Source organism: Emydura macquarii, unplaced genomic scaffold (assembly GCF_026122565.2).
Source record: "Emydura macquarii macquarii isolate MOO-44397 ecotype Brisbane River unplaced genomic scaffold, CSIRO-AGI_Emac_v2 contig_2369, whole genome shotgun sequence".
Classification (NCBI taxonomy): domain Eukaryota; kingdom Metazoa; phylum Chordata; order Testudines; family Chelidae; genus Emydura; species Emydura macquarii.
Genome location: NW_027132506.1, coordinates 2830808 through 2858009, shown reverse-complemented (window position 1 = coordinate 2858009; position 27202 = coordinate 2830808). Strand labels below are relative to the sequence as shown.

The 27202-nt window shown below is 48.0% G+C and overlaps 1 protein-coding gene and 1 long non-coding RNA gene across 3 annotated transcripts in view; both read right to left on the bottom strand.

The window, feature by feature from the left end:
• Positions 1-21813, bottom strand: part of DAG1 (dystroglycan 1) — a 92302-nt gene extending 70489 nt beyond the window's left edge. The window contains exon 1 of one of the 2 annotated variants that reach the window (XM_067561233.1): positions 21709-21813. The gene's annotated coding sequence lies outside the window, so the exon portion shown is untranslated. Of the gene's footprint in view, positions 1-21569; positions 21663-21708 lie in introns of those variants that run through there. The other variant, XM_067561232.1, reaches the window with a different exon arrangement.
• A 1996-nt stretch (positions 21814-23809) lies between these two features.
• LOC137161716 (uncharacterized) lies at positions 23810-25426 on the bottom strand. The gene is made up of 2 exons (XR_010922160.1): positions 25241-25426; positions 23810-23904 (listed from the first exon to the last, which is right to left on the bottom strand). It is a non-coding gene; the product is annotated as an uncharacterized lncRNA (long non-coding RNA).
• Between the last annotated feature and the right edge of the window lie 1776 nt (positions 25427-27202).

Genomic DNA, 27202 nt, shown 5'->3' with positions numbered 1-27202 from the left:
TTGTTTGGTATTATTCATGCAAAGCTAAGAAATTGACCAAGAGCTGAAAAAGCAGGAAAACTCATATTTCTGTTTCAGTCTATGAATAAAAATGACAGTGGGAGTGGGGAAGATGGGAGCTAGTTGTAGAAGTTTTCAAGACAGCGTACGTTTAGTGTGTGATGACTTGTCTGTTAGAGTTAATAAAACTTGAAAATTAAAAAAAAAAAAGGTTTAAGGACAGCCGGCAACTCAGGAGACTGCTGCAATTGCAAATGTGAAACATTGATGTAACATTTAAGATTTAGTTTAATAAAATGTAAGTGCTCTTGTGCTTGTGTGTGAGATTTCGTTCTTACCATTCCTAATGTTCTGCTGCTGCATCTGCAGCTTGACACAGGTAATGGGTATTATGTACTATTTCCTAAATTAATAAAAATCAAGTTATCTAAAAAATTACACAAAGTATATCCTCCTTGATGTTGTAAAACACTGTATTGCATTATAAATTAACATGTTTTAGTGATCAGATTCACACCATTGTTTAAAAAATATGTGAAGAAATATCAGTGGGAAACTTGGTTTAAATCAATGATTTTCTCTTGGTGATTTAAATCAATGATTTAAATTGCCTTTTTAAAATCAATCCACCCTGGCCAAAACTGCTTTAGTTAGAAAGTTCCAGGAGAGGAATCAAGACATTTGAGTAAGGCTTCCCCCTCTTCCCACAGGTGACGAGCTACATCAAGGTAAAGCTACAGTTTGCCCTGTCTAAACCAGGATTTTAGAACATATTAGCTGCTTCATAAGCACATCTTATTTTTCCTAGTGCCAACACGGCCTTACAGGAACCTCTTCTCAAAAGTCCTCCGTACCCCCGTGCCTTCATCACCTTCCAGTCCTTTCACTTTTCTGTATCCAAACAGGCATGGCACGTGGGAGGAAGGTTAAGCATTGGGAAGTCAGGCCAAACGCATCCTATTCTGGAACCGAAAAACTACCTACCAAATACACAGCTTTGAACTGTCCCATATGGGGTAAGAATTTAAACATGTAAGTCTGGGAATTGAGCAGATACTTCCGCAGTGGCCTTGCTTTTGCCACTTCAATAGATGAATGACAGTACATTTAGGTCCTACATACCACAGCATATGTAGTATAACATGCTTCCTCCCATGTTCTAAAGGCTTCCTCCTTTGGATTGCCCATTGCCACAGCTTATGAGATCACACATAACAGGCACTTGCACGGAGCATGAGGCTCCTAGTGGGGAGGTTTTCCTTCCCCAGTGTTTCAGCATCCTTCAGGGAGACTCTGCTGCCTCTTCTCCTGACAACTTGAAACCTCTGCAGCTGACAAAGGAAAGTGTGCACCCTCTGCTCACAACACTTGTCCATTGGGGGAGATGTCCTATGACATTCTGCCCTGCTACAGCACAAATACTAGGTCTGCAGCTGCCCATCTGTGGGAGTCCCCGAGCACATAAGATTTGGGCCTTCCTAGAAACTACGTGCAAGAGGGGTTGTGGGAGGGATGCTCCACACTGCTAGGGAAGTCCTGGCAGCAACATGCTGAGAATCTACTCCTGAAAGGGAAAGGAAATTAACCCAATTGGTCCCAAGACTCAGGTGTTGGTTCAGCTTGCATTGCCACACCAGTCCTCCCAGAGCTGCAGAAGGAAGAGAGTTAGGGCACTGCCCTCATTTCTATCAGGAAACTCAGAACAGACAAGGAATTGGGAAACAAAATGAACAGCACAGAGAAAGTGAGCCATTTCCCCATTGCAGAAGGCTACCACACACTAGACACAGTTAGATACCCAAACACTCTTGTTGCTTTTCCATGTAGGCAATTGCTGTCGGGCCACGGGAACGTTACACAGCAGTGACTGAAGGGCCAGGTAGCATTTCTCACACCTAAAACGTGGCCCATGCTACCCCAGCGTTTGCAATCCCCTGCCCAAGAACTCTTGGTAAAAGGCAAAGAATGGGTGAGTAATTAGCAACACAAAGCTGCCCCACTAACAGCCTGCAGACAAAGCAATTCACGAGACCATTTGAAAGGTCAGCTAACCGCTTTCCAGTGTCACTGCTGTGTGCAACTGAACACATCTGGCTTCTGGGGCTCTAATTCACCCACCATTTTAAAGCAAACAAAACAGGTGGGCTGGCAAGCCCATGCTCTGAAATTCTTCCACTGGGAGAGGCTGTTACTAAAATGTGAGATGGCTGCACAAAGCTGATACTCTGGTACAACTAACTTATTTTCAAATGAACAGTTATGTCATCTCAAAGAATCAGACAGGCTTAAGTGACACCACAAGCACCTTCCACAAAGTCTCCGTCATGCACCACTCATCTCAGGATCAGGAATGAACGCATGCACCCTGAACAATTGCTGGACTTTAAAGCCCCAAAACATTTCCAGACTATCAGACACTGCGTTCCCCCTCCCACCAGAAAATCCACTCGACAAGGCACTGGTGCTGGCACTGTCTCAATAAGATGTAGTGACTCAAAAGGGCAGCTGACTTGACTAGAGCACACACTGGACAGCAATAGAGTGTCATAACTATGCGGCAGGGACAGAGCCTATTGTTGCTGGGAAACAAGAGCTGACAATTGGCTTTGGGAAGCCACCATTTGGAAGCCCAGCTAGCTCAAGTGCACACCTACCTACCACATGGACAACTGATTTTCTGCCAGGTGCCAGTAACATAGCAAAAAGCATCAGCAAAGCAAGAGCTGCTCTGGGTCTGATGGAGCTTCTGGCAGCTCAAAATAGTGCAAAAATCAGACTCATTACCTGAATGACAAGTTGCCAAGCCCAGAACAGTCAGAAAGGGTTTCAGATGCAAAATAAATAGGGCAAAAAGAAACTCACATCAGCAAAAAGCAAGCACACCTCAGCGGTTGTGATCTTTTACATCTCAAACTAAGCAGGATCATCAGGCCTAGACAACAGTTGGATGGGAGTCTGCCAAAGAGAAATAAGGCATTTCAAACAAGCAATAATGGTGACAAAGGGTGCCTTTTTCCTCTCCAGCCCTGCAGGGGTCACTAATGAAGCACGCTGTTAGAGGCTTTTGGGCTAGTGGGGGTGTCATCTTTCTCACAAAATGGCAAGCCTAGGTCACGAAAACCCCATGACACTCCATGAGCATGAGGAGTGAGAGCCCCAGTGAGCTGGCAATATCCTAGCTTGAGTAATTATGGCACATGTTGCATATATAAGGAGCTCTAGTAGTTTCAGTTGGGTGTAATACATCATCTTCCATTCCTGTCCCAAGCCAATATCTCAATGGTGTGCACTGATAATGCATCCACCACACAGAAGCGACTGCATTTTGGCAGCGTGTGAAGCAATTCCTTTATAGCAGAAGTTCCCAGATAATCTGTTGACCACTAGTTGTCCACTCAAGCACCCGCTGGCAGACTGTGGAGAACAGGCTACGCAGCTAGTGTTGGCTTCTCTGTATTTCCAGCCATTAAACAGCTTTAAAGGCAGCTAAATATATTAAATATTTCATGTTACTTTTCCACGTAGGCATTCAGTTGCCACAACGTGTGAATGTGAATAGAGGGAAAAGCAGCTTCTAACACCTTTCTTCTACAAAGATGTGGTCCACACTACAGAATTTTTTGGGAACCCCTGCCTTACAGTACAGCCACCTGGGATGAAAAGCACTAGTGAAACACAGGAAAATGAACCGAGCACAGAATGCTAAATACTACTTGCTCAGGAAACACCACACTGTCCAAAGAGCACTTCATAGCAAGACACAAGTTTCCTTTCAGACTACAGGTAGCAAATAGCACCAACCAGCTGCCCTGGAAATACGTTTTGCTCCTGGTATGCTTCTGTTCAATCCCAGGAACTTCAGATAGCCACACCCAAAGAATTTAAGTGTAAGAGCCTCAGTGCAGGTCCTCAGGAAAACTGCAGTCTACCAAACAGAATAGCATTCATGTCCACAGGAACAAGGCGAATTCCTTTCCAGTAAGGGGGGGAAGGGGAAGGGAGTACTGTAAATGGGACAATTGTTCGCCTTTGAAAGTTTTTGCAAATCAGTTCAGTTTGCATTTTGCTTCAAAGCCAAAGCAGCAAGACATTAAGCCTGGGTGTAAATACTTTGATCTGACTCTGCCCCCCCCATTTCTTTAGAAAGCAAATTCTCTTCACCTCCATTTAGCCAGGACTCCTCAGAGCAAGGTCTTTGTAGTGGTGACGGGACCCTCCTTTCACTCCCCAAGCTGGGAGTCAGCCATCTTTTGTGCCTGCAGTTTCCTTGATTTGAAAGTTGCTAATTATATACTCATCAGCTTCTCCCTGTGCTTGGGGTCAGCCCTGAGACAGGGCTACACATCTTCAGTGTGATGGCCCTTCTTGGTGCTCATACTCTCTCTTGGGCTTAATCCTCCACCTCCTGGAGCCCTCTCTCTCTGAGCCTTCAGCAGGCCTGTCTCTGTTGTGATCCCCCTCAGGGGGCCCACTCGCTCTGGACACACCCAGAGGGAACAATGCAACCCTGATCTCTAGACTGCAGTAACTCTCAGCCAGCATAAAACAGAAGGGTTTACTGAACGTCTGAACACAGCACAGGAAGTTCACAGGGCCTCTCAGGTTGAAAAGTCTCAGCATCGTCCAACTGGGCCAACCCTAGTCCCGATGGGCCCAGGCTGCTCTTTTCCCCCCCACCCTTTTATCACCTCCCCACAAAGCCCCTCCTTTGTTGTCCTCCTTTCCTGGGTAAACAGAGCACCTGGGCCCCTTCTAGTCCATCCTGTGTCCCCACTGGCCAGAACCGGCTGCGTCTGCCTTCCAGATGACCGGAGGCCCTCTTCCCTCCACTCCTTTGTCCTCCCACTGGCCAGAACCGGCTGGCTTCCAAGATGGGGCAGCCTTTGGGTCACTGGTTGCTAAGTTCCAGTGTCCAGGCTGTTGTCTGGGGTCCAGCCTGCTAGACAAAAAATCACACCTGGTCCTCTGCAACAACACCCTCTCCCACCACCTTGTTAAACAAGCCACACATAGGGAAACAGTCTCAGGGCTGGTTTTGTCGACAAAACTCTGGAGGTTTACACATTGAAATGCTCCTGCCACTGATGTAAGTCCCCTGCTATGCTGACATAAGAAAACCACCTCAATGAGAGGTATAGGGCTTATGTTGGCGTAGATAGGACAAGGTGGTATCAGTGTAGACACTGCCTTCCTTACATCAGCTGTTGGTTGTCGTCCATGAAATTGACAAGAAAACCGGACAGCTAGAGGCCAGTGGCCCTCTGCTCCCCTGGAGAGCTGAGTGGTTGGACCCCAGCTCCTGGCAGGGAAGAGGGAGGGCAGAAGCTTCAGTCAGCTTCTCCACCCACTCCCCACCAGAGCTGGGCAGCCTTGTCAATTTCACACTTAACCATGGGAAACTGGGAGCTGGCAGGAAGGACAAGAAGCCGGGGCAGCTGGACCTCAAACCCCAGGGACGAGAAGTCCCGGGTGGCTTCCCCCGTGGGGAACAGGGGCAGGAGGCAGCCCACTAGAAGCCTGTGGGTCAAATGAGCTTCCAGCAGGGAGCTGCCAACAGAGCTGAGAGACCAGGCTCTCAGCCCCTCACACTGCCCCTCGTAGGTCAATGGAAGGTCATCCTGGTGAGGATGCACAACACTGACTCAAGGAGGTTAGTATGGACTTCAGCCACTGCAGTAATTAACACGATGTCTGTAAGTCATAGAATCATAGAATATTAGAGTTGGAAGGGACCTCAGGAGGTCATCTAGTCCAACCCCCTGCTCAAAGCAGGACTAACCTCTGCTATATCATCCCAACCAGGGCTTTGTCAAGCCGCAGCTTAAAAACCTCTAAGGATGGAGATTCCACCACCTCCCTAGGTAACCCATTCCAGTGCTTCACCACCCTCCTAGTAAAAAACTTTTTCCTAATGTCCAACCTAGACCTCCCTCCCTGCAACTTGAGACCGTTGCTCCTTGTTCTGTCATCTGCCACCACCGAGAACAGCCTAGCCCCATCCTCCCTAGAACCCCCTTTCAGGTAGTTAAAGGCCGCTATCAAATCCCCCCTCACTCTTCTCTTTTGCAGACTAAACAAGCCCAGTTCCCTCAGCCTCTCCTCATAAGTCCTGTGCTCCAGCCCCCTAATCATTTTTGTTGCCCTCCGCTGGACTCTCTCCAACTTGTCCACATCCTTTTTGTATTGGGGGGCCCAAAACTGGACACAATATTCTAAATGCGGCCTCACCAATGCCGAATAGAGGGGAATAATCACTTCCCGTGACCTGCTAGCAATGCCCCTCCTAATGCAGCCCAATATGCCATTGGCCTTCTTGCCAACCAGGGCACACTGCTGACTCATATCCAGCTTTTTATCCACTGTTACCCCCAGGTCCTTTTCTGCAGAGCTGCTGCCCAGCTCGTCGGTCCCCAGTCTATAGCTGTGCATGGGATTCTTTCTTCCTAAGTGGAGGACTCTGCACTTTTCTTTGTTGAACCTCATTAGATTTCTTTTGGCCCAATCCTCCAGTTTGTTTAGGTCACTCTGTATCCTATCCCTACCTTGCAGGGTATCTACCACTCCCCCCAGCTTAGTGTCGTCCGCAAACTTGCTGAGGGTGCAATCTACCCCATCCTCCAGATCATTAATAAAGATGTTGAACAAAACCGGCCCCAGGACCGACCCCTGGGGAACTCCGCTTGTGACCGGTTGCCAGCTAGACATGGAGCCATTGATCACTACTCGTTGAGCCCTATGCTCTAGCCAGTTCACTATCCATTTTATAGTCCTTTCATCCAACCCATACTTCTTTAACTTGCTGATAAGAATACTGTGAGAAACCGTATCAAAAGCTTTGCTAAAGTCAAGGTATATCACATCCACCGCCTTCCCTACATCCATAGATCAACTTATCTTTGTAGTGTAGACAAGGCCTCACACCCTCTTTGCACAAACCATTAAGAATGTAAGAAAATTCCCTCACTCCATCACAATGGCCAATAAACAAGCTTGCTAACATCAAATTCAGGCCTTCAAAGGGCACATTTTCTCAACGTGGGCCTCACTTGCCTGGAGAGGGAGAAGAGAACACAATACATTTTCCCTTTCCTCCTGGATATCATCATTTAAGGCAGCAGAACAGAGCCATCTTTTTCAGCACTGAAAAGAGGATTCTGCTTTTCTTCAACATGAACCTGAGGCAGCCCAGCTGCCCCGTCCACAAGTTCACCGTTCTTGAAGCCATTCCGCTTGGAGACTGCCTTGAAGGTGTTGGGTGTGTGTGGAAATGGCTTAAGTGATTTAGAAGCAAAAATACCATTGACTTGAACGAGAATTGTACTCTTAACTTAAGCACTGTTGAAAACCCCATGGTTATGCACCTAAATCTGGGCTTAGGAGCCAGATGTTAGGTTGTTTTTGAATACTTTGGCCAACGTTACTGCAAACGGAGAAGCCAATTCGGTTCCAATGGAACCTTCCTTTGATGTTCTACTTTTGGATCACATGGAATATGGAGGGGCTCCTTCCTATCTAGGACCTACCTTATTCTTTATCAAACCCTTCCAAATGCTAAATTAGCCAACATAAGCACAGGGAACTCATTTCTACATACTAAGTGAACAGTCATACCAACCCCATCTACTAGCAACAGAGAGCTTGGACCCACAGCTAACCATGGATGAAAGTTACATGGGACTGGAGTGATGAATGCCTTCTCACTGACAATGGACATAAGGGGCATTTTCCATACAAGAAAGAACAGTTTCACAAAAGTGCTGTTTAAGGCTTCATCAGAACGGCCACAATGGGTCAGATCAATGGTCCATCTAGCCAAGCATCCTGTGTTCCAGCACAGGCCAATGCTGGATTCTTCAGAGGAAATGAACAGAACAGAATATCGAATGATCCATCCTGTTACCCAGTCCCAGCTTCTGGCAGTCAGAGGTTGAAAGGCATCCAGAGCACGCACTTCTGAAAAGGGTGAATATTTATTCCTAGTAATCCATTATTTCTTTGACAAGATTAGACTTTATCTTTAAAGTCTAGACCCTAGTATTCAAGACAGTGCATCACTGGGTAAAATCTATCAAAGCAAGTGACAGTAGCAGAGCCTGTACACCTGGGGCCCTAACAAAAACACACAAATGACTGCATAAAAACTACATTAAGAGAATGCTAAAGTTACATGTTCAGCAACCAAGAATTAGGAATTACCAGTTAGTGTCACCTGTGTATCCTTAATTCTGCCCCCACGTGTGCATGCAACATTATGCTACAGTCCATAATTACCACAGCATATACTTATCACTATACATATTTTCCTGCAATCTTCAGCAGATGTGTAGCCCTGAGACAGAAAGGAGATGCCTACCGATGGCTGTCACGGACTCTCAGGACCTGTGTTCCCTCAGCATCTTAAGGTCTGTTTGCCAGACACTGTCCTTTAGATGGCAAGAGAAAAGTAAGATTTATCACCCTCTCTTCATCCAAATCACTTCTAAAATCTAACTTCTGCAGCACCATTTAGGAGAAATTAGTGTCCACACTGACAAACCCTGAACCAACCTGGAAGTACACTCGCCTAAAAGGAGTAAAACCCTCATATGACTACTGTCTGAGTCCTTTCCCTCACCCCCACTATTATTCCTCACTTAGCTGTCAAATCCACCCTTTGTGTGCCAGCTCTCAAGGGCAGGCAGGGGCATGCATATATCTTGTGCAGTACTTAGCACACTTCTGAGCACTACACAATAATCCATGAGGCACCACATTACACATTAAGTTAACAAACAATGGTGCAAATTTGCTGGCATATAAAACTACAGATTTAGATAGTTTAGATTAGCTTTGGAGTGAACTGACTCACCCCGACCTGCTGCCAACTACAGCAGTGTTACTGGCTGTAAAGACTGGAAATTCTGAGTCTCTCTCACACACAAAGTTCACATATCCACTCTCAATGGGATTTTCAGAGCAGTATGTTTTCAGGCAGTTCTTGTAGATTTTCATAGATTCTAAGGCCACAAGGAAGCATTATGATCATCTAGTCTCACCTCCTGCACAGCACAGGCCAGAAAACTTCCTGTGACAAAGTGGGAATTGTCTATATTATTTTTATGAATTCTAGGCATACCTCAAGTTTCCCTCTGTACACTGCTTTGTTACCCAGTGGGTGCAAAAGTGTGCGCACTGCCCCGGAATAGCACAGGGGACAGGACGTTTGTGTGTGTGTGTCATCTGGGTGGAATGACTAGAGTAATTAAAGAACTGGCTCAAACCAACCCAAATAAACAGAGGGTCACAGCAAGATAAAGACATCTCAACAACCAAACAGTGGACATCTGATAGCAGGAAACCCTGGCAGGCCGGCCTTGTCAGGTGAGCTGGGGAACAAGATGTCAGGGGACAGGGTGTCAGGGACTCAGGAGCCCAGAGCTTGGAGACAAAGGGACGGAGGAGAGAGCAGGAGATGGAGACCATTACAGCTTGGCTGGCCAGCATGGACTATGTCTTAACTTCTGCCTCACTTTGCTAAGATAAGGACTATAAGATTCTGTAGCAAGGTGACTAGTAACTAGCTCCCGTGTTCTTTAAAGGCTGCTTGTGTCAGTGCAAATACTGAGAGCTACAGCACAAGCATCCTTCAGGACTCTGGCTTGGCTGCATTGTCCATGGCGGGAGACAGCATTTGCTGGTCTTGGAGGCCTCAGGCCTGCACCTGCGGAACTATGTGGGTCATCGGGGCTCAAGTTGTCACTCCCAAGAGACTGGTTACAGGCTGAACCTTAGATCAGAACCAGTGACTCCATGACACTTCCCCAAAACAATTCCTAAAGCAGATCTTTGAGAGAAACATCCAGTCGTGATTTAAAAATTATCTGTGATGGAGACTCCACCATGACTGTAGGCAAATTGTTCCAATGGTTAATTACTCTGTTAAAAATTTACACCTTATTTCCTATCTGAATTTGTCTAGTTTCAACTTCCAGCCACTGGATCGTGTTATACCTTTCTCTGCTAGACTGAAGAGCTCATTATTAAATATTTGTTCACCAGGTGTATACTTATAGACTGTAAACAAGTCACCCCTTAACCATCTCTTTGTTAAAAATACATAGATTGAGCTCCTTGAATCTATCACTATAGGGCATGTTTTCTAATCCTTTATCATGCTCACGACTCTTCTCTGAACTCTTCAATTTATCAACATATTTCTTGAATTCTGGACACACTATTCTACCAGCAGCTGCACCAGGAGTAAAATACAGAGGTATTAAAATAACCTCTCTGCTCCTACTAGAGATTCCCTTGTTTATGCATCCCAAAATCACATTAGCTCTTTTGGCTGTTTGCGGACTCCTGTGGACAGGACTGTATCAGTTACTTTCAGTTTGTATTGAAGGCTTTTATTCATAAGCAGAGGCTATATAAAATTATTTTTGTTTTCAAGACAAAATTTGGATTCTGGAGCACAAATCTGTAAAGCAAGGGGTTGATTACATGGCCACTGAATACACAAGGACTTACTATAATAGTATATGGCTACTGACTAACTTAGAATGCCTCATGGGAAAGAGATCCCTTCTTAAGGCCCACTTCTGCTGTGACACCTGTAAGTTGGCCTGGACCTTTCCCCAAACTACTAGGTCTAGAGTAGAGAATTTTAGAGAAGTTTCCACCAGCACTACCAGCAGCTCAGTTGCAGCAGTCTCTATCATCTTCTGGTATTTTTAAATCGATGTGTCAATTAGACCTGCTCCTCAACAGGTTTAACTGACCTTGTGCTAAAAACACCTCCAGCTATAGGAAACCTGTCTACAATGCATCTCCTAGCGCAGCAGCTGAACTGGTGTAGCATCACTTGGAAATTCTTTAAAATATCCTACTAAGCAGAAGGTTTGCAATCTTGACTCTGCCACAGATTGGCTGAAGTGACCATGAGTAAGACACTTAGAGTCTTTACAGAGACTGAGTCTTTAAGTTCCTTGAGAAGGGAAGAGTATTTATACTGCTTGTGTGCTAGCAATTCAGGAGCCAGCTATGATCATACAAGAAACCCACAGGTTTAACTATAGCGAAAACAACATTAGCTACATGAGACAGTAACACATTCCCAGAAAAGAAGCTTTTTTTCAATCACTAATTTGAAGACTTTGAAGACTAATTTGAAAAGTCGGTAATATTAACTTAATGTATAAAGAATCCCAGAATAAAACCTTCTAAATGTTTGACCTCTATCAGCAGTTTAGGATTTTATTCCAGAAAAACAGAACTAGAGCTCATCCTAGCCAACGCATAAACCCACAAGGAAAAGATTGAGCTAGAGAATAGCATTAAGATAGAGTTACTGTCATAAGATGCCTAGACAGAGGAGCAGTTGTACGTTAACACTCCTAACAGCATTCTAATAGCTTGCTGGAAACGTATCCTTTTTCACAGAGAGCACATATCCTAGAATCCAAGCTTTTAGAAATCACTGTTATTTTTCCTAGTTTATAGGATTATGACCAGATTTATGAATCAGGTGTAAGATCCGAGGTGCTCTACACTGAGCAGAGAGCATAAACAGAACTTCCGTTCTCAGCATCCCAAGGCCTTGGATATGCCAGGTCATTCTGATCACCCATATTTTTTTTTGTTCTTTCACACTGTCATTCAATTTCCAGAACTCAGTAAGGAACTACTATTTGGCATCAGAGTATAAAACCAAAACAGCCAGCAGAACAGAAACCGGATAGTGTGGAAAGCCTTGGGAAAGTAGAAGCAGAGTTTAAAGCTCTGGAATCTGAACAGATTTGGCAGCATACTCTGAAATTTCAGATTCACCACTTCAATAAGGCATAGTTCTCCTCTAGTTTAGTAAGGGAACGCAAGTTGTAGCGTAGACCAGGGTGCAAGTATTTTTACCATCATGTTACCTAATCCTGCTTCAGGCAAGCTTTCGTTAGTGTCAAAAATTCCAGAGCCCTCTTTACATTGGCATCCCCACCATTACTACACAGGTGGAACACCACTACAGTAGAATTACAGGCATATATTTTCCCAGTGTAGACTCACCCTTACAGGAGTTAATTCTATTAATTTAACAACTCCTCACAAGGCTATTGCTTCTGGGCCTAAAGGACAGCAGGACAAGTCTGCTCCATGCTGTTCACCCTCGTGGGCACTAATGATACTGCCAGGTAAGACCTTGAGCAGATCAGCAGTGACTACAGGGCTCTGGAAACAATGGTGAAGGGAGGGGCGGGGGGGAAGACAGCTGGCATTTTCACCCATCCTCCCAGTCGAGAGTAAGGCCCAGGCAGAGAGACAGGCATCCTGGAGACAAACACATGGCTGAGCATATAGCGTCACAATGGGAGGACTTCGGCTTCTGCAACCATGGGATGCTGTTCTGGGAACAAGGATTCCTGTGACAAGATAGGGTCCACCTGACCCAGAAGGAAAAGAACATCTATGCACACTGACCCACCAATAGAGAAAGGAGGGTTTTAAACTAAGCTCAAAGGGGGCAGGTGACAAAAGCCCACAGGTAAACACAAGAAAGGCAACTTTAACAGAGGGCTAATAGGGTGGGGGACACACACAGAATCCTAGATTAGGGATGGACCTCAGGAGATCATCTATTCCAACCCTTTCTGAAACCAGGACCAACCCCAACTAAATCATCCCAGCCAGAGCTTTGTCAAGCCGCACCTTAAAAACCTCTAAGGATGGAGATTCCACCACTTCCCTAGGTAACCCATTCCAGTGCTTCACCACCCTCCTGGTGAAAAAGATTTTCCTAATTTCCAACCCAGACCTTCCCCACTGCAACTTGTTCTGTCATCTGCCACCACTGAACAGCCTAGCTCCATCCTCTTTGGCACCCCTCTTCAAGTAGTTGAAAGTTACTAACAAATCTCCCCTCATTCTTCTCTTCTGTTCTGCAGACTAAATAAGCCCATTTCCCTCAGCTTCTCATAAGTCATGTGCTCCAGCCCTCTAATCATTTTCATTGCCCTCTGCTGGACTTTCTCCAATTTGTCCACAACCTTTCTGTAGTGGGGAGCCCAAAACTGGACACAGTATTCCATATGTGGTCTTATCAATGAGGAATAGAGGGGAATAATCACTTCCCTCAATCTGCTGGCAATACTCCTATTAATGCAGCCCAATATGCTGTTAGCCTTCTTGGCAACAAGGGCACACTGTTAACTCACATACAGCTTCTTGTCCACTGTAACTCCCAGGTCCTTTTCTGCAGAACTGCTGCCTAGGAAGTCAGTTCCCAGTCTGTAGCAGTGCATGGGATTCTTCCATCCTAAGTGCAGGACTCTGCACTTGTCCTTGTTGAACCTCATCAGATTTCTTTTGGCCCCATCCTCCAATTTGTCTAAGTCACGCTGTATCCTATCCCTATCCTTCAGCGTACCTGCCACTCCCCCCAGCTTCGTGTTATCTGCAAACTTGCTGAGGGTGCAATCTACCCCATCCTCCAGATCATTAATGAAGCTGTTAAACAAAACCGGCCCTAGGACCGACCCCTAGGGCACTCTGCTTGATACCAGCTGCCAACTAGACATCAAGCCATTGATCACTACCCATTGAACCCAATGATCTAACCAGTTTTATATCCACCTTATAATCCATTTATACAACACATACTTCTGTAACTTGCTAGCAAGAATACTGTGGGAGACCATATCAAAAGCTTTGCTAAAGTCAAGTTATATCACGTCCAGTGCTTTCCCCACATCCACGGAGCCAGTCATCTCATCATAAAAGGCAATCAGGTTGGTCAGGCATGACTTGCCCTTGGTGAATCCATGCTGACTATTCCTGATCACCTTCCTCTCTTCCAAGTGCTTCAAAATGGATTCCTTGAGGACCTGCTCCACGATTTTTCCGGGGACTGAGGTGAAACTGACTGGTCTGTAGTTCCCCAGATCCATAGAAAATTACAATTGAGTCATAGAAGCAAGAAGAGGGAAATCAGTAGGGCAATCGGCTCAACATCTTAGATGTCTCCGTACATGAGAACAGGAAGTATTAGTACACAAGCTAAAATACATCTTAACTGGCAACACAGACATGGTGGGATAAATCTCAAGACTGGCATATCTGCATAGAGGGGTACAGCTTGTTCAGGAAGGACAGGCAGGGTATTACATGATACCTCAAACTTATATACACTTGTTCTGAGCTCCAGAAGGAGGTAAGAGGCAGGGCAGTAACAGTCCCTGGGTAAAATAGGGATGATGTCACGGTAGGACTACAGTAGACGACCAAATCAGGAAGAAGATGTGGAAGAAGCATTTCTAGAACAAATATCCAAAACACAAGATCTAGTAGTAATGGAGGGCTTGATTCCAGAGGAATGGGTTGCGATTCTGAAGGTGGAAGGCAATTTGGATGAAGTAATCATGATAGATTTTTCGTGATTCTAAGAAAGGAATGAAAGCAGCAGAATAAGGACAACGTACATCAAAAAAGCACACTACCTACAAGCTCTCTGAGTTTAAGTCCCATGGGAACAAAATTGAAGGGATGAAGTTGTTCAGGAGAGCCAGCAGTTTCTCAAAGAGATGCTATTAAAGGCACAACATCAAACTCCCAATGCAAAGGGAAGATAGTAAGAATAGTAAGAGGCCAATAGGGCTCTATCAGGAGCTCTTTAATGACCTGAAAATCAAAAAGGAATCCTACAAGTGGAAACATGGATGAACTTCTAAGGATGAGTACAAAAGAATAGCACAAGCATGTAAGGACAAAATCAGAAAGGCTAAGGCACAAAATAAGTTATACCCACCAAGAAACATAAACGGCGATAAGAAAAGGTTCTTTACATCAGAGAAAGATAAAGAAAAGTATAGGTCCTCCGTTTAGCGAGGAAGGAGAGCTAATAACTGATGACATCAAGAAGGCTGAGGTATGTAAAGCCTAACTTACTTCAGTCTTCACTAAAAACGCTAATGGTGACCAAATACTCAACACAATTAATAGTAACAAGAGGGAATGAAGCCAAGCCAAAATAGAGAATAACAGGTTAAAGAATATTTAGATAAATTAGATGCAATTCAAGTCAACAAGGCCTGAGGAAATTCATTCTAGCATGCTCACGGAACTAGCTGAAGCAATCTTAGAACTGTTACAAATTATCTTCAAGAACTCATGGATGACAGATGAGGTCTCAGAAGACTGGAGAAAGGCAAATATAGTACCTGTCTTTAAAAAGGTGGAGCAAAGAGGAACGGGGAATTATAAATCAGTCAGCCTAATTTCAATATTTGGAAAAATACTGGAACAAATTATTAAACAATCTGTTTGTACTCACCCAGAGGATAACAGAGTTATAAGGAATAGCCAGCATGGATTTGTCAAGAACAAATAATGCCAAACCAACCTAATTTCCTTCTTTGAAAGATTTCTGGACTATCCGACAGGAGGGGAAGCAATAGATGTGATACATCGTGATTTTATAAAGGCTTTTGACAGTCCCACATGGCATTCTCATAAGCAAACTAGGGAAATGTACTCTCGATTAAATTACAGTACTGCAAGTTGGGTGCACAAGTGGTTGAAAGACCATAATCAAATAGTAATTATCAGTGATTCCTGTCAAACTGGAAGGATGTCCCTAGTGCAGTCCTGCAGGAGTTAGTCCTGGATCCAGTACTATTCAATATTTTCACTAATAACTTGGATAATGGAGGAGAGTATGTTCATAAAACTTATGCATGATACCAAGATGGGAGGGATTGCAAACACTTTGAAGGGCAGCATTAGAATTCAAAACAACCTTGACAAAGAGAACTGGTCTGAAATCAACAAGATGAAGTTAAATAAAGACAAGTGCAAAACTCTACATTTCGGAAGGAAAAATCAAATGCTTAGCTACAAATTGGGAATAACTGGTTAGGTGGTAGTACTGCTGAAATGGATCTGGTGGTTACAGGGGGTCACAAATTAAACGAGTCAACAATGTGATGTAGTTGCAAAAAACCCTGACATTCTTGGGTGTATTAACAGCCGTGTCATGTGTAAGATGCTGGAGGTAATAGTCCCACTCTACTTGGCACTGGTGAGGCCTTAGTGGGAGTACTGTGTCCAATTCTGGGTGCCACATTTTAGGAAGATGTGGACAAATTGGATAGAATCCAGAGGACAGCAACAAAAGTGATAAAAGATGTAGAAAACCTGACCTCTGAGGAAAGCTTTAAAAAACAGGGCATGTTTAGTCTTAAGAAAAGGTAACTGAGGAGGGACCTGATAACAGTTTTCAAATATGTTGAGGGCTGTTATAAAGAGGATCAATTGTTCTCCATGTCCACTGATGGCAGGATAAGTAGTAAGAGGCTGAATCTACATTGAGGGAGATTTATGTTAGATATTAGGAAAGCTTTTCTAACTAATAAGGGTGGGGAGGGAAGTGTTAGTCCTGCTTTGAGCAGGGGGTTGGACTAGATACCTCCTGAAGTCCCTTCCAACTCTAATATTCTATGATTCTATGAATAGGCTTGCAAGGGAGGTTAAGGATTGGTTTTTAAGAACCAGTCGGACAAACACCTGTCAGGGATGGTCTAGGTTTACTTGGCCCTGTCTCATTGCAGGGGGCTGGACCTGATGACCTGTTAAAGTCCTTTCCAACCCTACATTTTTATGATTCTATGATGAGACTATCCAAAGTCTGGCTGCAGCAACCACTGCAGCTATGTCAAAGGGAAAGCTTCCTTGATGATATACAGGCCAGACAGCTGTATAAATAGCATGGGTCAGATTCAGTTTCTCTTTTAAAAACAGTACATAGCATGCAACTCACCCTCCATTGCATGCCTTACCTACATCTGACAAGAAGCACTGCTCCTGCCAGAGCAGCCATGCTCCTCCTCCCTTCCTCAACTCTCTGTAATGTATTTCTCGTGTTTAACACAAGAAGCGCTGCACTAAATCTTTCAATCGAGCCCATCATCTAGCAGTTCCAGAGCAACAAGAATCAGGCAAAACACTGGTTTATTGATACATTCTCAGACCTCACTGACACAAATGAAAGCAAACAGTAAGTGATGCTATTTGTCCCCTCTGTCTAATACTCCAGAACAAATTAAGGTGATAGTTACTCAAACTCTGCTGACAAAGCACCTATAGGCAATCCTTCAAACTGGGAAGGAGCCTGTTAATCCTATCCACATTTTATGGAAGAAAAACTACAATCAACTCAGGTTCACTCCAGCCATGCTTCTCAGAGTTAATCAGAACTCAGTTTTGGTTAGAACTAGCATCCAAGTTGGCTTTCATTTTTAAAAATACAGAAAGCATAGAACAGCAAAACTGGATGGCGGCGGAATGACTGGGATGATAAGTGCTGATACAGAGGTGCTGGCCTTCCTGCAAAGACAGGCATCATTTATTGCAACGAAAGCAGGTAATTAAAGTGCTATTTCAAAAATTCCATACAACATCTATACCACAAAACGTAAAGCAGAAATGCTGCTATATCAGCTCACTGGCACATGTAGACAACAATTTTCCCAACTCAACATTGAGGCTAATGCCGTTACCAAGAATTTACTACAAATATTTATATACTGATTATCGGAGTGACATGCATTTTTCAAGCTGGTATGCTCTTCACACAAAATTTTCCTCTAACGCAAGATTAGTTCAGACACCCACAGGAATCTAAGGGCAAATTCCTACATCAAGGATAAAGTAAGATCCAAAATCCAGTAAGCTAGGCTTTGCTGATTATTTCTCTAAGTAGTGGTGCTCCAAACATTTCATCTCAGTATCAGGCTTTTTTTGACTGGCACGCTACCCTACATTTAGGATAGAAGAGTGCAATGATGAGTATCAGGAAGAACAAATAAATGGTTTAGGATGCTTGGAATAGCAGAAGCAGGAGACACTGTGCAAAGAAACCTACAGTGAATTGGAGACTATTAAACTGAGGACCCTGGAGGTGGGAAGGAATACATAAAACAGCTAATGCTTTTTTTAAATAACACAATATATAAAGATAAACTAAAAATATACACAAGAGCAGTAGCATGGCTGAGGCAAGAAGCACTGGAGGCCATATTACACAGGGGCACCTGAGAAGAAGCAGGGACTCCTGCCAGGAACCGTTGAGGTGAACTAGGTAAACGCTTGGTTTTACCATATAAAAGAGAGGAAATTTATGTCAACACCAGTTCTCACCTCTTCAAGCCAAGTGCACTGTTCAGCCAGCATCCAGGGAGCACACACACATACGCTCTTCCCAGCAACAGTACTAGCTTCCTCCACATTCTTTCACCCTGAACCACCAGCAAGAGGCCATTGGCAGCAAAGCTCAGGTAAACATGAACCATTTACACAGAATACTGCTATCTGCCTTAGGCCAATTCCTAGCGAGCAGTGCTATTCTGAAAAACAACTGCACAGCAATAGCACCTCCCAGCTCCACAAATGCCCCAAGCACGTACACCACCAGAGTCAGGTCTACTGACTTGAAGGGACTAGAGATTAGCTTTCGGGGCATCAGATTTAGATTTTGCTGACTAGGGATTAGTTTTATTGCTGCTTATGCCTGATGAGCCAGCACACCTAAGGAAAGCAAAGTGGAATCTATTTCTTCTTGTGCAATAGAATTGTTTACTAAGATCCAATCCGTTACATCTGTGCCAACCCAATGAAGAGAAAGGGATTGGTAGATGTGTAACTGAGGGTTGAGTGTAGCCCACAGAGCTTTGGAAAGAGCCTAGCTTGATTCTCAGAGCTCGGGCCAGGGGGGCCAAAGTTTGAGGCAAAAAGTTCCAGAAGCCTGTCTGGACATGGCAAAGGTGATAAGTGACTGAGGAAGTGTGGCACTAACCACCATCAGAAGACACTAAGCTAACAAAACTGGTTATTTGTTGTTTGGCTCACCACAGAACTGTAAGCGTACCTCTGGACTGGCCTACGAGGAGACCCCTGTGAAGTGCTGAAGATTTTCTTGGAGAACATGACCTGTGATGCCATCACCTACACTGTATATGCCACTAGGAACACTGTGACATACGTGGACCCCGTCTATGCTCTGAAACTCCAGGACGATCACACTCTACAGATTTGGTCACTAAATTCCCTCTCCCCCCCACCAACTTCCCCACTTAAGAACGAGACATCATGGAACTTGCACTCTATCTGCTTTGTAAAAATCACTGGTATTAGGACTGCCCCCCAAATGATTCAGATCAGATTCTTTCTTGGAGTAGCAGTCCCATATTAGAAGTAGTGTGAGACTGGATCCAGAGTCTAAATAGGAGATATCTTCAGAACTCAGAGACATAGATATGTATTGCAACCACATAGTTTGGAAAATCTGCCTGCGTGATAAGGGAGCACATAGAGACTCCCAATTACCTTCCATATTAAGGGCAGGATCAAGGCTTGGGGGTCAATATGCTTGTCAGAGAAGAGATGGAGAGAGATCTAAGCAGCTAGAAGTAAGAAACCACACACTGAAATATACACTAGATATGTGCTCAGTAGTTAATAGAATTATTTTGGTACTGGGATTCCACTAGAGCAGCACAGGCAGTACAAGAAGATCAAACGGGCTTGAGGAAAACAAGAAGGCAGAAGAATAAGTTCATCTCCAGTGATATTTTCAAGTCAATGGACCCTAAATGTTTGACAGAAGAGAAGACTCATACATGTCATAGCATTATTCAGCGCAAAGGCTCCTCTCCTACACTGAGTCCATATTGCACCAAACTCAGGATATGAGGGTCAAGAAGGCAGCCTCAATTCTCCCAACTGACCCCTTGTGATATAACAGCTATACAGAAGCCAAAGAAAAGCTGCAAGACTAGGCACAAGAGGGCAACTTAACGATGCAATGGGAGGTGCAGCTGTGTGTCTGTGTGTGTGTATATGTAAATTAGGCCTTTAATAAGATTTAGGGAAACTGTATCCAATTCCATCAAAAGGAAGAAACTGGTTGCCATTACCAAAACTGACATTCAAAGGGAACACACACTTCAGTACCTTCATCTTGTCAGTGAGAGCCAGGTCATCCCCCAGAGCTGCTAGAAGAGCAATAAGCCAAGACAGGATGTCTATTGGTGCTGGCCTTACTTGTACTTGTAAGACATACATAGAGCTGAAAGCCAAATGCTTTGATGACCCCAGGAACATCTCCCGCTGCCACTGCACACGCTACAGTGACTTATTACTAGTACAATCTGGAAATGAAGATGCCAACCCTTGAGAAAACCGCATGGTTAGGACTCAACCACCCTACCTGCACTAGCACAACTCTACCATGATCAGAAGTAAGCAGATTCTAACAACATTTGTTAGTGTGAAAAGGACTCTGGGATTCTACAACGATGATGGGAAGTTAGAGCTACTACACCTTACCACGTTCACAACCAAACCAGAGAACGCTAAGCATGACAGACTGTGTACGGATTATAGCATGGCAGAACCCTACAATCATGCTTGGCAGAATTTGATTTTTATAATTTTGATAGTTAATGTTTACTTTTAAGGTTTTTTTCTATTTGCATTGATTTTAATTTTTAATAGTTTCAGGAAAATATGGAGCGATAGACAATTATTTAACAATAAGAGATGTTGAGATTCAAAAGTTAAAGTTGTATGACCATTAAAACCATTGCCAATATCACATATCAAACTATATAAAGCAAATATCCATAAATCAAACTCTAGTAAGTTTTCAAGCAGCATTTCTCTTACTTTGCCTATCTGTAAATTTCAACTATTACTGATGGAAATATTTTTGCCTCAGTTTATGGGTGCATAGTGAAAACTGTTTACAGACATTCCCCAATAAAAATCAAGTCCTTCCAATCCTAACTATAACACACAACTAGAAGGGCAAAGGTGTAACTCCTGCAGACAAGAGCATGCTTTCCTCAAAAGAACTGGAAGGTGGGATTTCCAGCTGAACACCAAATAAGACCACCAACCTATGCAAGTATTTCTACCACGCCCCTCTCGGTGGTATCCAAATGTCTGGGGTCAGGGCCAGCTCCATAATGCAGAGATGACCTCAGAGCCCTTCTCTCAAGGCAGTGCCACCCCTAGCACTCCAAGCTAACTAGATGGAATGAGCTCCATGCCAGGACTCTACAAAAGGGCAGGGGTAACTCGAGGTGGGCTGCCCCCAAGAGACAAGGGCATAAAAGGGGATGGGAACGTAGGAGACACTTCGGACCCGGCCATACCTCAGCCAGGAACGGGTGGGCTGGGGATCCCAGTAAGGCCCACCAGTGCCCAGGACAGGATCTCTCCCAGTCCCGACTACAAGGCGCAGCACTAATGCGAATACCCCACTGCGGAGGGAGGCAGCGAGCACTACCCCCATATGCACAGAGCCCGAATGGGGGGGGGTACAGCCCCCCCCGGGAGCGCCCGCCCCCCCCCCCCCCCAGGAAGCAGCCCAGCCCAGCCCCCACAGCGCCCGACACCCCCCCGGGAGCAGCCCAGCCCAGCCCCCACAGCGCCGACACCGCCCCGGGGCCAGGCCCCGCACTGCAGCCGGCGGCCCCGCCACAAAGCCCCGAGCCGCCTCCCCGGGCCCCGCCCGCAGGGCCCGGCCCTCGCAGAGCCCTCACCGGTGCGGCAGGCGCGGCGGGCTGGCGGGCGGGCGGCCCCGGCTCGGAGAAGGCCGCTCCCAGCCGGGGACTGGCCGCCACCGGCACCGACCGAGCCAGCGGGGGCGACGAGCGAGCGCGACCCCGCGCGGGCACGTACCTGGGGGAGGGGCGGCGCACGGAGCCTAGCAACCGCCGGCACGAGCCCGCCGCAGCCAATCACAGCGCAGCGCCTGCTCCGACCGCACCGCAGCGCAGCCTGGCCGCGTCTGCCCGCCCGGCGCCCAACCGCCCTGCCTGACCGGCGGGGACACGCCCCCCGCCCCGCCCCCCCGAAAGGACCTCGCCCTGCTGCTGGCCCCTCCCCGCGCCTGGCCCGGCCCGGCCCGGCCCCGCCCCGCCCGTGCCGCGGAGCCGGAGCCGAAGCCGAAGCCGGAGGCGCAACCTCTGCCCTGTGGGTGCGCCGGGGGCCCGACTGCTGCGTGGGGCAGCGGGGGGAGCCGCCCGGCCCCAGTCCCGGCCCCGTGTCCCCACAGCCCCGCCCCGCCTGTCCCGGGCCCCCGCGCCCCGTGCCCCCTGCTCCTGTGCTGCGGGCCCCGCCCCGTGTCCTTGGGCCCATCCGGTAACCCTGGCCCGGCCCGGCCCGGCCCGGCCCCGTGAGTAGCGCCCAGGCTTTGATTGTTCCCAAGCGGCGCTGGGCCCTGCGGCCCCCTCCCTGCAGCTCCTGTAGCCTGCCCCCGCCAGACCCAGGGCCAGGGGCTCGCTTCGGGCTCCGGGTCAGGTTGGCTCTCCTGGCTTGTGCCTTCTCGGCACCGCTGCCTTGGGCCCGGCAGATCCCTGGGTCCTGGGGTTCGGCCCAGTCCGTCCACCTGCTCCCTGAGTTCCCTTCATGGCCCCAGCAGACAAAGGGCACCTGCCGGTCCTGTACAGGAACCTCCTGCTCCCCCAGACACAGACACCCCAAGACACAGACGCCAACATCCACCCCGCACTACGTGGTGTGTGGGCACGGACCCCCCAGCTCTGCACCAAGACATGCTGTGAGTGAGCACCCAGTACAGGCACCCCACGGATGCACACGTCCCCATGGGGCCAGCCACTCACTGTAAGTTGCCTGCCTCCCGTGTCCTGGTCCCTCTAGCCCTGCCCACTCCTAGCTCCTTATCCAGTGCTTGCTCTCTCAGCCGTCCTCTCCAGTGTGTTGGGGGGAGTGGGAGTTAATCAGACAGGGGCAGGGCTCGCAGGTGCCTGAGTGGTGCCCTTGGCAGCCCCCAGCTAAGTGTGGGGGCCTTCGGAACACTTTCCCCATCCCAGCTGAGTGGGCAGCCCCTAGCCACGTCCTAGCCCTGCCTCTTGGAGTGCTCAGCACCAGTGCGGCTGGGGATGTGGGCATGGTGAACGTGATTCTAAATCCCCTGTGAGCCCAGACATGCTGAGCCCCACTGGCAGTGCCAAGTGGCCACTTACAGCCGCACAGTTGTTAGAAAATTCCCACAGGAATTCCTAGCCTTTCCAGGTGGGAACCCACCACGTCTGACTTGGTGCAGTCACCTAGGTCTCTCTGGGTCTGCAGAGAGAGAGCCTAAAACAACAGTGTGGAGAGATCTGAACAGCTTCCCTGTGGCTGGGTGGGTGGCTGCCTCCAGCTGTATGAGAACGGAATACATGGCCAAGGGATAACTAGTGAGTTGTTCCAGCAGAGGTGTTTGCTGAGGCACTGTGGGGTGGACGTGCCTCGGAATACATCTGCATGATTTAAAGCTGGGAATCGGAATACCTAGGGAAATGTTGAAGTGAGATACAGCCAGGTAATCCTGGCAGTGACCTGCACCCCATGCTGCAGAGGTGGGTGAAAAGCTCCCAGGTCACTGCCAACCTGACCTGGGGAAATGCCTGCCTGACCCTGCAGTTCATGGCGAGAACGGCCTGTTCTGATCGTCCTGGCACAGGCCAGACAAGTTCCCCAGGGGCTCGACAACACCCCCCAGCAAAGCTCCTGGCTGAGCTAGAACAGGGCCCCCACAACCCTGAATAAAAACTACACGACAGAGAATCCCCCAGGCCAGGCCAGTTGTTCCCATGGGCAGTTCCTCTCAATGTTAACCAGGTGGGCCTGATTTCCCAGCCACCCTGCCAGCCAAGTAATGGGACTTCCACCATGTTTTGTGGGAGACTCACTCACAGCCAGTGCAGCCCACTGCCCCCTCTCCCCCCACCACCAGGAACAGTCTCACTCATTCAGCCCCAATGTTCCCCTTCATATACTGCATTCCCTTTTCCCTCCTTCCTTTCGCCTGTGGGCTGTGTTAACTCCCTGGTCTGTCCGTGGGAGATCTGCACTCTTTCCAGGCGGGCCCTGCGGAGGCATGCAGAGTGCCATTAGCTGAGCTATGCATACTTGACTCTTAATCTCTCCAGCCTGATCGTTTCTGTGGCTCTTTTCTGACTGCCTCCCGGTTCTCTGCTGATGGCATGCCTGGAATGGGCTGCCGTGTTCCAGGAGCCCTCACCCCAGACGGCTGGCAGGAGGGACTTTTGCCTCTGCTCTGTGCCCTGTGCACACTTAGCCGAGCCCCCCATTGCACTGACTGTCTGGGCTCCCACAGACCCCTGCAATCCCACATTCGGTTTGATGCCCCCTCCTTCCTCACTCTAGAATCTCTTTCAGTGTTTCCATAGCTGCCAGCCTGCTGTTTGGGACAGGGCACTCCCTGCCTGAGGCCTTTCAGTGCTGCTGCTACATACTGCATCCCCCATTGCTCCAGCTCACGGTCTGTCTGATTTCCCAGCTCCATGGGCAGGAAGCAGGAGTGTAGAAAAAGCTCCTCGCTTAGCCACCTCAGCTGATGTCTCTGCTGCCGGCCCTCCCTAGCACACACCACATCTCGGGGCTCTAATCTCCAGGCCAAGCAGGGACTGCTGCCTCAGGGGTCAGCCCCCATCCCTCAGCAGTGATGCCTTCTGGAGCGGCACCAGCATCCAAGGCAAGGGGCCAGATGTGGGCGGCAGGGGCTGGACAGCCAGAAGAAGTTTAGAAAGCAGCATTTGTGTGGCTGCTCCAAATGAAGCCTTCCTGGCTTGTTTAGACAGACTGGGCCGACCAGCCAGCCCCGTGCTCTCAGGCCTATGTACAGCCAGGGCGAGGAAGCTATGTAGCAGGCACTTGCCGCTCACCCCAGCTCAGGGGTTATTGCTGAACTACACGGTTCAGAGAAGGGCAAAAGAACAATCTCCCCAATGAAGGGAGATTGAAAGGATCCTAGCGAGGTGCTGAATGAGGGACATGGTACCAAAGAGTGACTGGTGAGTCAGTGGAGGGGAGGACTCTGACCATCCCTCAAGCCATTTACCACAGCAGCAGCATTTCAAATGCATCCTTGTCACTCCCCTGCACTGAGTGTGGTGCTAGCACCCGGCTCGGACTTGGCCGTTTATTATGACAGCCATGGGGGGTCGAGGTTCTGGGGCCTGCAATGTGCAGGAGGTCAGACTAGATGATCACAGTGGTCCCTATTGACCTTAGAGTCTGTGACTAGAGCAGGGAGTTGGGAGCATTTCTTCTCCCCATCTCCTAACACAAGAACAAGGGGGATTCAAAACCGAGACCCAGAAACTGTCCCAGCCCAGTTGTGGGCAGACAGAGCCCGCAGTCAGAACCAGAGTCCACAGGCACAAGCCAGGTGTCGGCTTACTCAGGATACCGATCGGAAGCAGGAGACAAACTGGAGTTCAGGAACCAGAGACAGGAACCCCTGACAGGCTGGATCAGGAGGGCAGAGGCAGGCAGGAGACAAGCCGGAGGTTCACAACCACAAGTCCAATGGCAGGGGTCACTGTGGTTCAGAACACCACAAAATGAAGCCACAGGAGCAGGCAGCACAAAGTGTAGAGTAGGGCGGAGCTCAGCTGTTCTTCAGTCAGCTCCCTGCTGGCTTAAGTATGGCCAGCACGCCAATCAGCTGCTCTGGGGATCGGGCCAATCAGTTGCTCTGGGCATTGGGCCAATCAGCTGCTCTGGGGATCTGTCCATGGGATGTCAGGACAGAGCCTCACCCCGGGGCTGGACTTCATGGCTCCCAGGCAAGGCCTTGTCAGCAGGCTGCCAGGTGGGGGGTTGGGGTGAGGTTGCTCTAGTGGACCTGGGTTCAAGGCCCAGGGGTCATGCCAGAAACACTTGTTCACATAATGTACAATTAGCCTGAGGAACTCACTGCCACATGAAGGCAGCGCAGCCAAGAAATCCAAGAGTGATCAGAGGCTTCAAGTGACCACAAAGGTGTCTGGCTCATCACCGTTGCTGATGGTCAGACTGTTGGCAGGGGCATTGAACCTCCTGCTTCAGGGCTGCAGCCAGCCTAGGAGGGATCAGGATGAGACCAATGTGGAGACAAATTATCCCCCCTCTTCTCCTGCTGGTTCTTATACCTCCCTCCTCAGCGTTTGGTGCTGGGCACACCCTGGGCTTCATGGGCCCTGGGTCTGATCCCCGCTGGCAGTGCCTGTGTTCCGATGACAACTGCCACAAAGGGGGGACAGGACTGGGAGCATTGTAGCATTGTGCTGGCCTAGCCGATTGCTCTGTGGCTGGCGTTCCCTGTCCGCATCGGCACTGCAATGGCCCAGGGTGACCCTGTGGGACTCTCTGAGGCTCAGGGATCCCAAGGCCAGAGAAACAGGTGTGATCACCTGTGATAGGCACAGAAATGGCCTGACCAGCCATATCCCTGCAATCTCCACCTTGGACCATGCGGAGGATCTCCCCCTGGGGCTCCCAGGAGCCGACCTCCTGCCCATCAGTCAGGAAAACAGACGGTTACACTCCCTACTGCCCGAGTCGCCAGACCCCAACTGCAGACAGAGACCACGGGAACAGCTTACACATGAGTCTGGGGACCGACGGGCTAGGCAGCAGTTCTGCAGGAAAGGACCTGGGGGTTACAGTGGATAAGAGGCTGGATATGAATCAACAGTGTGCCCTGGTTGCCAAGAAGGCTAATTGGTTGCATTAGTAGGAGCATTGCCAGCAGATTGAGGGAAGTGATTATTCCCCTCTATTCAGCACTGGTGAGGCCTCATTTGGAGTGTTGTGTCCGGTTTTGGGCCCCCCACTACAGAAAAGATGTGGACAAATTGCAGAGAGTCCAGCGGAGGGCAATGAAAATGATTAGGGGGCTGGAGCATAGGACTTAAGAGGAGAGGCTGAGGGAACTAGGCTTGTTTAGTCTGCAGAAGAGAAGAATGAGGGGGGATTTGATAGCAGCCTTTAACTACCTGAAGGGGGGTTCCAGAGAGGATGGAGCTAGGCTGTTCCCAGGGGTGGCAGATGACAGACTAGGAGCAATGGTCTCAAATTGCAGTGGGGGAGGTCTAGGTTGGACATTAGGAAAAAGTTTTTCACCAGGCGGGTGGTGAAGCACTGGAATGGGTTACTTAGGGAGATTATGGAATTTCCCAGCTGTCCGGGAGCTGCTCTGCTGCGTTGCTGAGACCCTTGAAATGGAGATGTCAGTAGCCGAGGGAAAAGCTCACAAGTCAGCAAACGCTACGTTTTTTCTCCTGCCAGAGGAGCATGGCCAGGTGACGAGGGCATCTGAGATCAGCTAATGCTCTGCAGCCAGCCACATCCACCCTACCCCTAACTGTGCTAAAAAGGA